Here is an 8,422-nt window from a genome sequence, read left to right as displayed (position 1 = left end):
TGACCTGTACTACAGATTGTTCAGTTTCAACACACTTGGGGTTTCGAAAGTGTGGTTGATATTTATCCCAGAGCAAGGAGTCTGTTGAACAAGGTCGATGAGCTGCGATCACAAAATAATACATGCCGTAAGTCTGGAGTTATGTGGTTAGTATCTAACACGGTTGAGAAAGTGGAGAATTTGCAGCAGAAAATTCCAGGTTGAAAGTTTTTAGTTGAGAGTGCGGAAGTGAAAAAGCAGGTCGTGCAATTCTGATGAGAGACGTTATCAGACGAAAAAGGAGGGATGGTCTCTTAGGTGTTTCCTCAAATGATGCTGATTGGGTACACCTAAAAAAAAACAGGTGTCACATTGCAGCGAATGTAGCTGGAAAAAATAGAAGAAGAGATATGTAGACACACTTGAAGTAGTTGTAACAGTAAAATGTGCTTGTGAGTCGGGCATTTCTAACTTCCTACATTAACTGCGCAGCCACAGTGAAAAAGGGTGACAGAGAGCAGAATTTTCAATTTGTGTCGACCTTCCTTCCTGTTCCTGCCGCTTGAATTTTACTTCTTTGTTTCATTACGTTAGCTCGGTTTTTCTCCTCTTGTCTAGTTCCCACGTAAATCCCCTATTGCATTGACGCTTTCTGTTGGTTTCAAAACGTCCAGTTTGCGTTCACCATCTGCCTCCTCTTTGCCATGCACGATCAGTTCCACTATACGTCCAACCCCCATAATGATGTCTTTTGAGCCATCAGCTTTCATCCAGGAAGTAAATCTGAAGTATTCATACCAACTAGCACAGATGCTAAGGCATGGACAATCGCTGTCAAACGAACAGATACAGGTTCATTCACAAACTTACGCAGACATGCATGACCTGTGGTGTGAGAGACCAGGTGTGTTCATACAGGCAGAACAACACGCCAGTTCACACACGGACGCGCAAACCCACAGTCTGACGCAAAATTAGCATGTTCAACGTACAAAGTGAGCGTCTGGAATGGATTGATCGGAGAGACTGGGATTGTTTATTTAAGAAAACTGGTGCAGAAACATTTGCGTACATTTTGAGGCAATTTGAATGTTGTAATTTGAGTACAAAGGTCGAAAGGCTGCCTTGTTTTCGCTGACACTTGCTGTATCGTAGGATTACACAAACACAATGATAAATACTTGATACTTGAAAAAATAGCCATATCTGCATGTGTGCGGACGCAATGACGTGCAACCTGATGCAGAGTTGAATGTACAGAATCCTAAACTACCATAATTAATTAGATTTGTCCTACAATTTAAATTCTGCAGCCTAGCTCCGACTTCTTTAAAGGCAATTTCAGGCTGCACATAATCCCCAGAATATCTTCCTATAATATTATTCGATGTGACTCCTATTGCATACAAAGACCACATAAAGAATAAACTGCCAGCTATGGGGAAAAGCAAAATCGAAGGTTTCCTTCTGCTCTCCATTACTGGATCACTATGATTCTCTCCTTTGCATTAACCGTTCAGTCCCTCCGGGTTCTACTGGACACTAGAGTATGTCTAACCATCAGAAACGTAAATAACAACACCAAATGTAATGGTAAGCAATGGAGTTTAAACTTTCACAAAACAATCAACGCCTACCTATTGAGAATCAATATAGCAGCTTTGATTTCCAGAACATAATTTTTTGGATATCACCCATGCTTCATATATAATGCGGAAAAAAGGCATACAGCACATGCCCGAAACAATGCTGGCCAAGGGGATTCTTATCAAAGATAAATAATCTGTCAAAGAACATCCTGAGGTGCAGAATTTCGGAGACCTCCTTAGCCAGGATTCTGTCCTTAATGTGAGTATATTGGGAGGCATTCCAAAGCAAACTACACGCAATGAGTTTGGCAGCATCCCAGGCCGCACGAAGTAAAGAAGGTCCTATGGCAGTTTAAGAACAACAAGTCTGCAGGAGCATACCATATTAATGTTGAGGCATTGGAGTGCGGAGGCAACAACTTTCTGCTGCAGTTACACACCTGTCTTACCTGGAAGGAGGAAAGCTCCGCGGGAGATCTCAGATGGTTTCCAAATTCTGGAGTATTTTTAAGCAAGAGAACAATCCGAGAGGGGTAACTTCAGGGCATCTCCCTGCTGTTCCCTGCTGGGAAAAGTCATGACCGCCTGTGGGCAGTATGGTGGCTCAGTGCTTACTACTGGTGCTGCAAATCCTCTGGAACACAGGTTCGATTCCAACCTCAGGTGTCTGTGTGGGTTAAGTTTACACATTGCCCCCGTGTCTGTGTGGGTTTCCTCTGGTTGTTCCGGTTTCCTTCCATAATCAAAAGATGTGGCAGTTAGATGAATTTCCCATGCTAAATTGCCCATAGTGTTCGGGGATGTGCAGTTGAGGTGCATTAGTCAGTGGTAAATGCAGCACATTTGGGTAGGGGAATGGGTCTGGATAGGTTACTGTTCGGATGGTTAGTGTGGACTTATTGTGCCAAATAGACTGCTTCCACATTGTTGGGATTCTTTGATTGACCTGTCTCCTCAATCGTCTCCTCCCTGAGGCTGAGAAGCTTCTCCTTGAATTGCAGTACGGCTGTTGGCTATAGAGGGACACAACAGACATATTTTCAATTCGTATTAGCTGCAGGAGGAATGTAGAATAAAGAACCTATCATGTACATTGTCTGCTTTGACCTTACAAATGCCTGTGACACCGTCAATCAGGGAGTGTTATGAAGGTTCCTACTCTGCTTTCGTTGCTCCATGGAGATTGTCACTATTCTTTTCCAACTCTATGACGTAATGAAAGTCGTGGTAATGAAATTGGCTCTGTCAGTGACCGATACCCCATTCTGACCAGTGTCAAGCAAGGCTGTGTTATCCTCACAACATTGTTGCTGATGGACCTCCTGAAATGATACAACTCACCACAGCCAAGCTGCCCGCTGAAGTGGAACTAACCTTCAGAGCCCGTGGGATGTTTATTAACTTCCGCTGCTTTCAAGCCAAAGTCAGTCACCCCAACCAGTGCCATTGAACTCCAGTACACAGTTAATGCTGGTGTATGTGCAATCTCAGAAGACGTGCTAAAAACCATCGTCAGCTCCTTTAGAGAGGCATATGAGAGCATGAGTCTTACACAAAACATCTGTAACATGAACTTCCTCCTGGCCTAGCCTGGTATTGTGGAGCAACCGCACGATCATCAAGGTACTTGGTGGGGTCTTACATAATTGAGACCACTTCCAATACATCGAAGGTGCCCTGTCAGCCAAAGCAGATATTAATGAAGACATCCAGCATCGCCTCCTGTGTGTTCGCGCAGCCTTTGGTCGCCTGAGAAAACAACATCCGACCTGATACCAAGATCATGATTTACTGGGTGGTGGTTCCCGCCGTCCTATATGGCTCTGAGATGTGAACTGTCCACAGCAGGCACTTCGTGGCTCTAGGGCAGTACCATCAGAGCGGTCTGCTCAATCTCCTGGGAAGAACGATACACCAACGCCAATGTCTTCTACCAGGTCAACATCCCAAGCATCAATGCAGTGATCACCCTTGAAAGGGTCCGAATAATTGTGCACGTCATCCACCTGAATGATACGAGACTCCCCAAGCAGGTGCCCTACTCGCAGCGTTGGAACGGAAGGCGAACCCCCAGTGAACAGTGATAGTGCTTCAATGATCCTGTTGGAAATTGAAGCAAATGATGCAGTGGGTAACTCACTCGTCGGGGTCCAATTTACAAATACCGCCTCACACAGGTCTTGAATATTGACTGGTTTATTCACAAGCTCACGGAGAGAGACAAGGCGACCAGCTTGATTGGATGGCCACAAGTCACTCCGGCAAGGTACAGAGAGTTGTGTGATTACATAGGTTGCAATCGATTAACAATTATCAAACTGTTACTCGCAGGATAATGAACAAGCTAGCCATCTTGCTCATTCATTAGCTTTAGTCTCGTAATGCATGGACAGAGTTAGTTAGTAGCTGATAAGCAGGTGACAGTATGGAATAGTTCATTGCAAAGAGAAGAATAGATCTATTCAAAGAGAAGAATTCATTTATCAGACATCAGTATAACCGTTTTAGCTGGGTATGTGAAAACACAGGCTTTTAGCAAGCAGGGATTAAAATGTGATTACAAATGATCCCCAGGCTTCTAATATGTGACAAAATGTCTGCCATGAATTTAACAATTCTCCCACAATGCTTACCTCTTTTTCGTTTCCTTAAACTTTTATGGGCATTAGAGCGTGCAATTGTTATCACAGGTGGACTGGCCACACCCTCCCTCGAAGTTAACTAACCAGTAAGCAATCTTGCCTAATTTAAATGAACTCTTGTGAGGCCAATTCCCATGAGACCACTCATGTAATTCAAGGGTAAAGAAATAAAGGAATGATTGTGGCCCGTATCCCTCCAAACGACGTTGGCTCATGAACTCGGAAGTAACAACGGTTCCTGCCTCATTCTTGCACTTCATGTGTTTGCTGTGGCGCTGCTCTGTCATTTGTGAGGTAGGAAAAGGCTGTGGGCTGCCTTTCTAACCACATCCCCGGGGGCAGCTCATCACGGGTGATCTTTGACAGTTGTGATCCCATTGATCTATATGTTGGTCAAACAGAACAAATGAAGAAAACAAAGCAACAAAGCGAAGCAAGCCGAACCAAAAGACAGAGGCAACAGAGAAGCTGAGACAGACAACAAATATCGGGATCCCAGTCAATCTCTCAAGGCAGACGTCTCCCAGTTAATTACAAATACTGGCACGGTCTCCTTCAACTATGTCTTGCCTCAGCGTTTCACAGCCTGTCTTTACAAAGGAACCCAGTTCCCTTCTCACGCTTATTGGCTCAGAGGAGGAATGGGCACAAACAGCCGGTCGAGACTTTTGGAGCAACTCCAAAACTTAACCTGTGCCGCAACAGCCCAACTGACTCGTGGCTTATGTGAACCAAAATATAACACAACTTCTATCAGAACACTAAGGGTTATTAATTTAAAACTGATCGCCTCTATCGCCACAATCTGAAGAGTTCATGGCTCGGGGTCACAAAATTAAAACGAGCCTCAATCACTACAGCCCAATCCCACTCACTGTAGCTCGTGGCTCAAGGATCACCCACCCGCATCGGTAACGTTTCCTCTCCTGCCTTGTTGCAACATCTACTGACTCAGATAGGCACTCAACAGGTTAGGGGACAAAATTTAACAGATTCTGGGAAATCTTGTGAAATCGAAATCCTGCTGAATACGCCGACTGTTGGGGATTTACTTGCATCCACAACATTAAGTTATTCTGTATTCTGTTTGTATGTGTTTCATTCGGTAATATTGTAAATAAATTCAGTTTTGTTTAAACCTAAGTGCTTTGACCACCTGCATCACTCGTGGAGTATCCACTCGGACATGCTTAAAAACAAACAGCAAAGTTAGGGTCTGTGCTATATTTTTGAAATTTTACGAGGGACCTGGTCTGGTCCATAGCAGATTGGGGGCTCGTCCAGGATTTGATCTGTAGTTCTGATTTGGGATTTGGGTTGTTGGACTCGAAGGTAGCGAGTGGTCAGAGTTAATGTCTTTTGTTTTAGATGTTGATTTTGATTGTTTTAAAACGTGCTTGGGATAGCAATGGCTTTTCAGTCACCAAGAGTTTTCTGGGGTTGGGAGAAGTGACTTGGGGGATTTTGCAAAAGACGATTAAGCCCAAGTTGCTGGAATTGGCAGACAAGCTGGAGCTGCTTCCTTCCTTGAGGAAAGGAGAGATAATTACAGCAAGAGCTAATTATGAGAAAAGAGGAGGAAAGGAAAGGTAGACAGAGAGGGGCTTTGAACTTTAGAAATTGGCACTTGAGGGTTCGAAAATTCATTTTCTGAACTAACAAGAACTCATGTGGAAGAACAGAGAGTAAACATGTCAAGATTAGCAGCTGAAATATCCGATTGGTAAAAGTTGATCAATAAATCAAAGTTTGGCTTCTTAAATCACTTTAAACTGCACTAACCGCCATTCCCACGATTTTAAATTCCTAAAGAGGCTGTAGGAAAATAAATAATAATTTTAAAAACTCAATTTACCTTACCAATCCGGTGCACAGAAATCTTTTTTTGGTTAGTGGAGGAGGATGGGTGGCAGACACTATATGTGTGGTGTTTCAGGTAACAAACCCACCCAAATATAGTACTTTAGTTCCTCAGCAGTTTAGTATCTGCTCCTGCTGGGAGTGCGGTCAATCTGCTCCCGCTCCCGCTTTTCATGCTGCTGGAACAAAAATGGTGGGCACTGATGCTCAAGGTAAGTTTTTTAAATCAGTGGTTCACCTTCCCGTCAGCCTCACGGTCGACACGCCCGCTCCTTCTGCTACTGAAACTAAAATGAGGACCCCAAAGTTCAAGGTTAGTTTTTCAATCGGTGATTCACCATCACTTCAGTCTCCGGGTTGACGCGGCTGCACATAAAGAAGAATAGAGGGCCCTGACCTCAAGGTAAATTTATAACACAGCCACTCACCTCATGAGAAAACAGAAATAAAGCAAAGAAAAACCTATCTACCAAATTCTTCATCATCTGAACCGTGAATATTATGGTAATTCCAGTTAATATTTGGACTATTGCAACTTTATTATTGGTACATATATCTGAGATTTCTCTACGGAGTTGTTCCTCAGTTTCCCTCTGACTATTGGAGTGGGGGGGGGGGGGGGGAGCTGGTGGAGTGCAATCCCATTAAGTTGATCATTCCTTTCTTATTTCGAATTTCAATCCATATAATTTCACTGGATTTCTTTTGGAATTGCTTTCTCCAGATGCAGCAGCAACATTTTAATCAAAAACAACATACCGATTCTTGTTTTGCCTCACTTTCCACCTTCCTACATCCCCCTCAATCTTCAAAATTCCATTGAATACAGACCCAGTGTCCTCACTGCTATTTGTGCAACAAACCCTTCATTCTGGGACCATTCTTGTAAATCTACTCTGGATCCCTTCCAACCACGGCACATACTTCAGTAGACTCAGGGCCCAAAACTACTCACAATATTCCACATGCCCTCTGACCAGAGCAGATACAGCCTCAGGAGAAAGTGAGGACTGCAGATGCTGGAGATCAGAGCTGAAAATTTGTTGCTGGAAAAGCGCAGCAGGTCAGGCAGCATCCAAGGAGCAGGGGAATCGACGTTTCAGGCATAAGTCCTTCTTTAGGAATCCTGCCTGACCTGCTGCGCTTCTCCAGCAACACATTTTCAGCTCTGATACAGCCTCAGTTTTACAACTCTGCTCTTGGTAAATGATTAAATGGTATTTGCCTTATGAACTACCAAATGAACCTATATGTTAGCCTTTAGACAATTTCTGATCTCCGACTTGCAGTCTCTTTGTGCTTTAGATTTCAGTTGCCTTTCCACATTTAGAAAAAGGTCTACACCATTTTTCTTCCTACCAAACTGCATAACCTCACACTTACCCACATTCTATTGCATCTGCACTTCCTTATTCGCTGTCCTAGCCTGTCCAAATCCTTCTGCAGCCTCCCCATCATTAAAACTAGTTGTCCCTGCCTCAAACATGGCAAGATTGCTCTCCGTTCTCATTGTTCCGATTGTTAGAGTATAACATGAATAGATGTGGTCACAAAACTGGCCACCATGAAACTCAGCAAATGACCGGCTGCCATTCTGTAATGGAACCCTTTATCTAAAATCGCTGCATTCTGCCAGTCAGCCAATCCTCTACTTGCCAGTAGCAACATGCTTTTATCTCATCTAGCAGGCTATTGTGTAGCCTTCTGGAAATCTAAGTATATCACGTCTCCTGGATTTCCTTTGTCTAAATTACTTGTTAGCCTCTCATAGAAAACGGATAGATTTGTCAGGCATGACCTCCCCTTGACAAAACTGTGCCCTATTTTACCATACATTTCCAAGTACTCTGCAGACTCATTCTTCATAAGGTACACTCAAACCTTACCAACAACGAAAGTATAGAATGTAGAACATAGAACATAGATCATTACAGTTTAGTACAGGCCCTTCGGCCTTCAATATTGCGCCGACCTGTGAAAACAAACTGAAGCCTAACGAACGACAGTATTTCATTCTCGCGAGTATGCCTTTCCAATGACCATTTAAATCCCTTTAAATCTGGCGAGTTACTATTGTTGCAGGCAGTCCGTACCACGACCCTACTACTCTCTGAGTAAAGAAGCTACTTCTGACAACTGTCCCAGATCTGTCACCCCTCATTTTAAAGCAATGTCACCTGTTGCTAGCCATCACCATCCGAGGACATATGCTCTCAGTTTCCACCCTATCTAATTCTCTGATTATCTTATATGGCTCAATTAAGTCACCTCTCAACCTGCTTCTCTCTAATGAAAACAGCCTCAAGTGCCCCATCACTTCCAAGTAAGACCTTCCCTCCATACCAAGCAACA

Source organism: Chiloscyllium plagiosum, chromosome 8 (assembly GCF_004010195.1).
Source record: "Chiloscyllium plagiosum isolate BGI_BamShark_2017 chromosome 8, ASM401019v2, whole genome shotgun sequence".
Lineage (NCBI taxonomy): Eukaryota > Metazoa > Chordata > Chondrichthyes > Orectolobiformes > Hemiscylliidae > Chiloscyllium > Chiloscyllium plagiosum.
Note: the sequence above shows the minus strand (reverse complement) of the source record.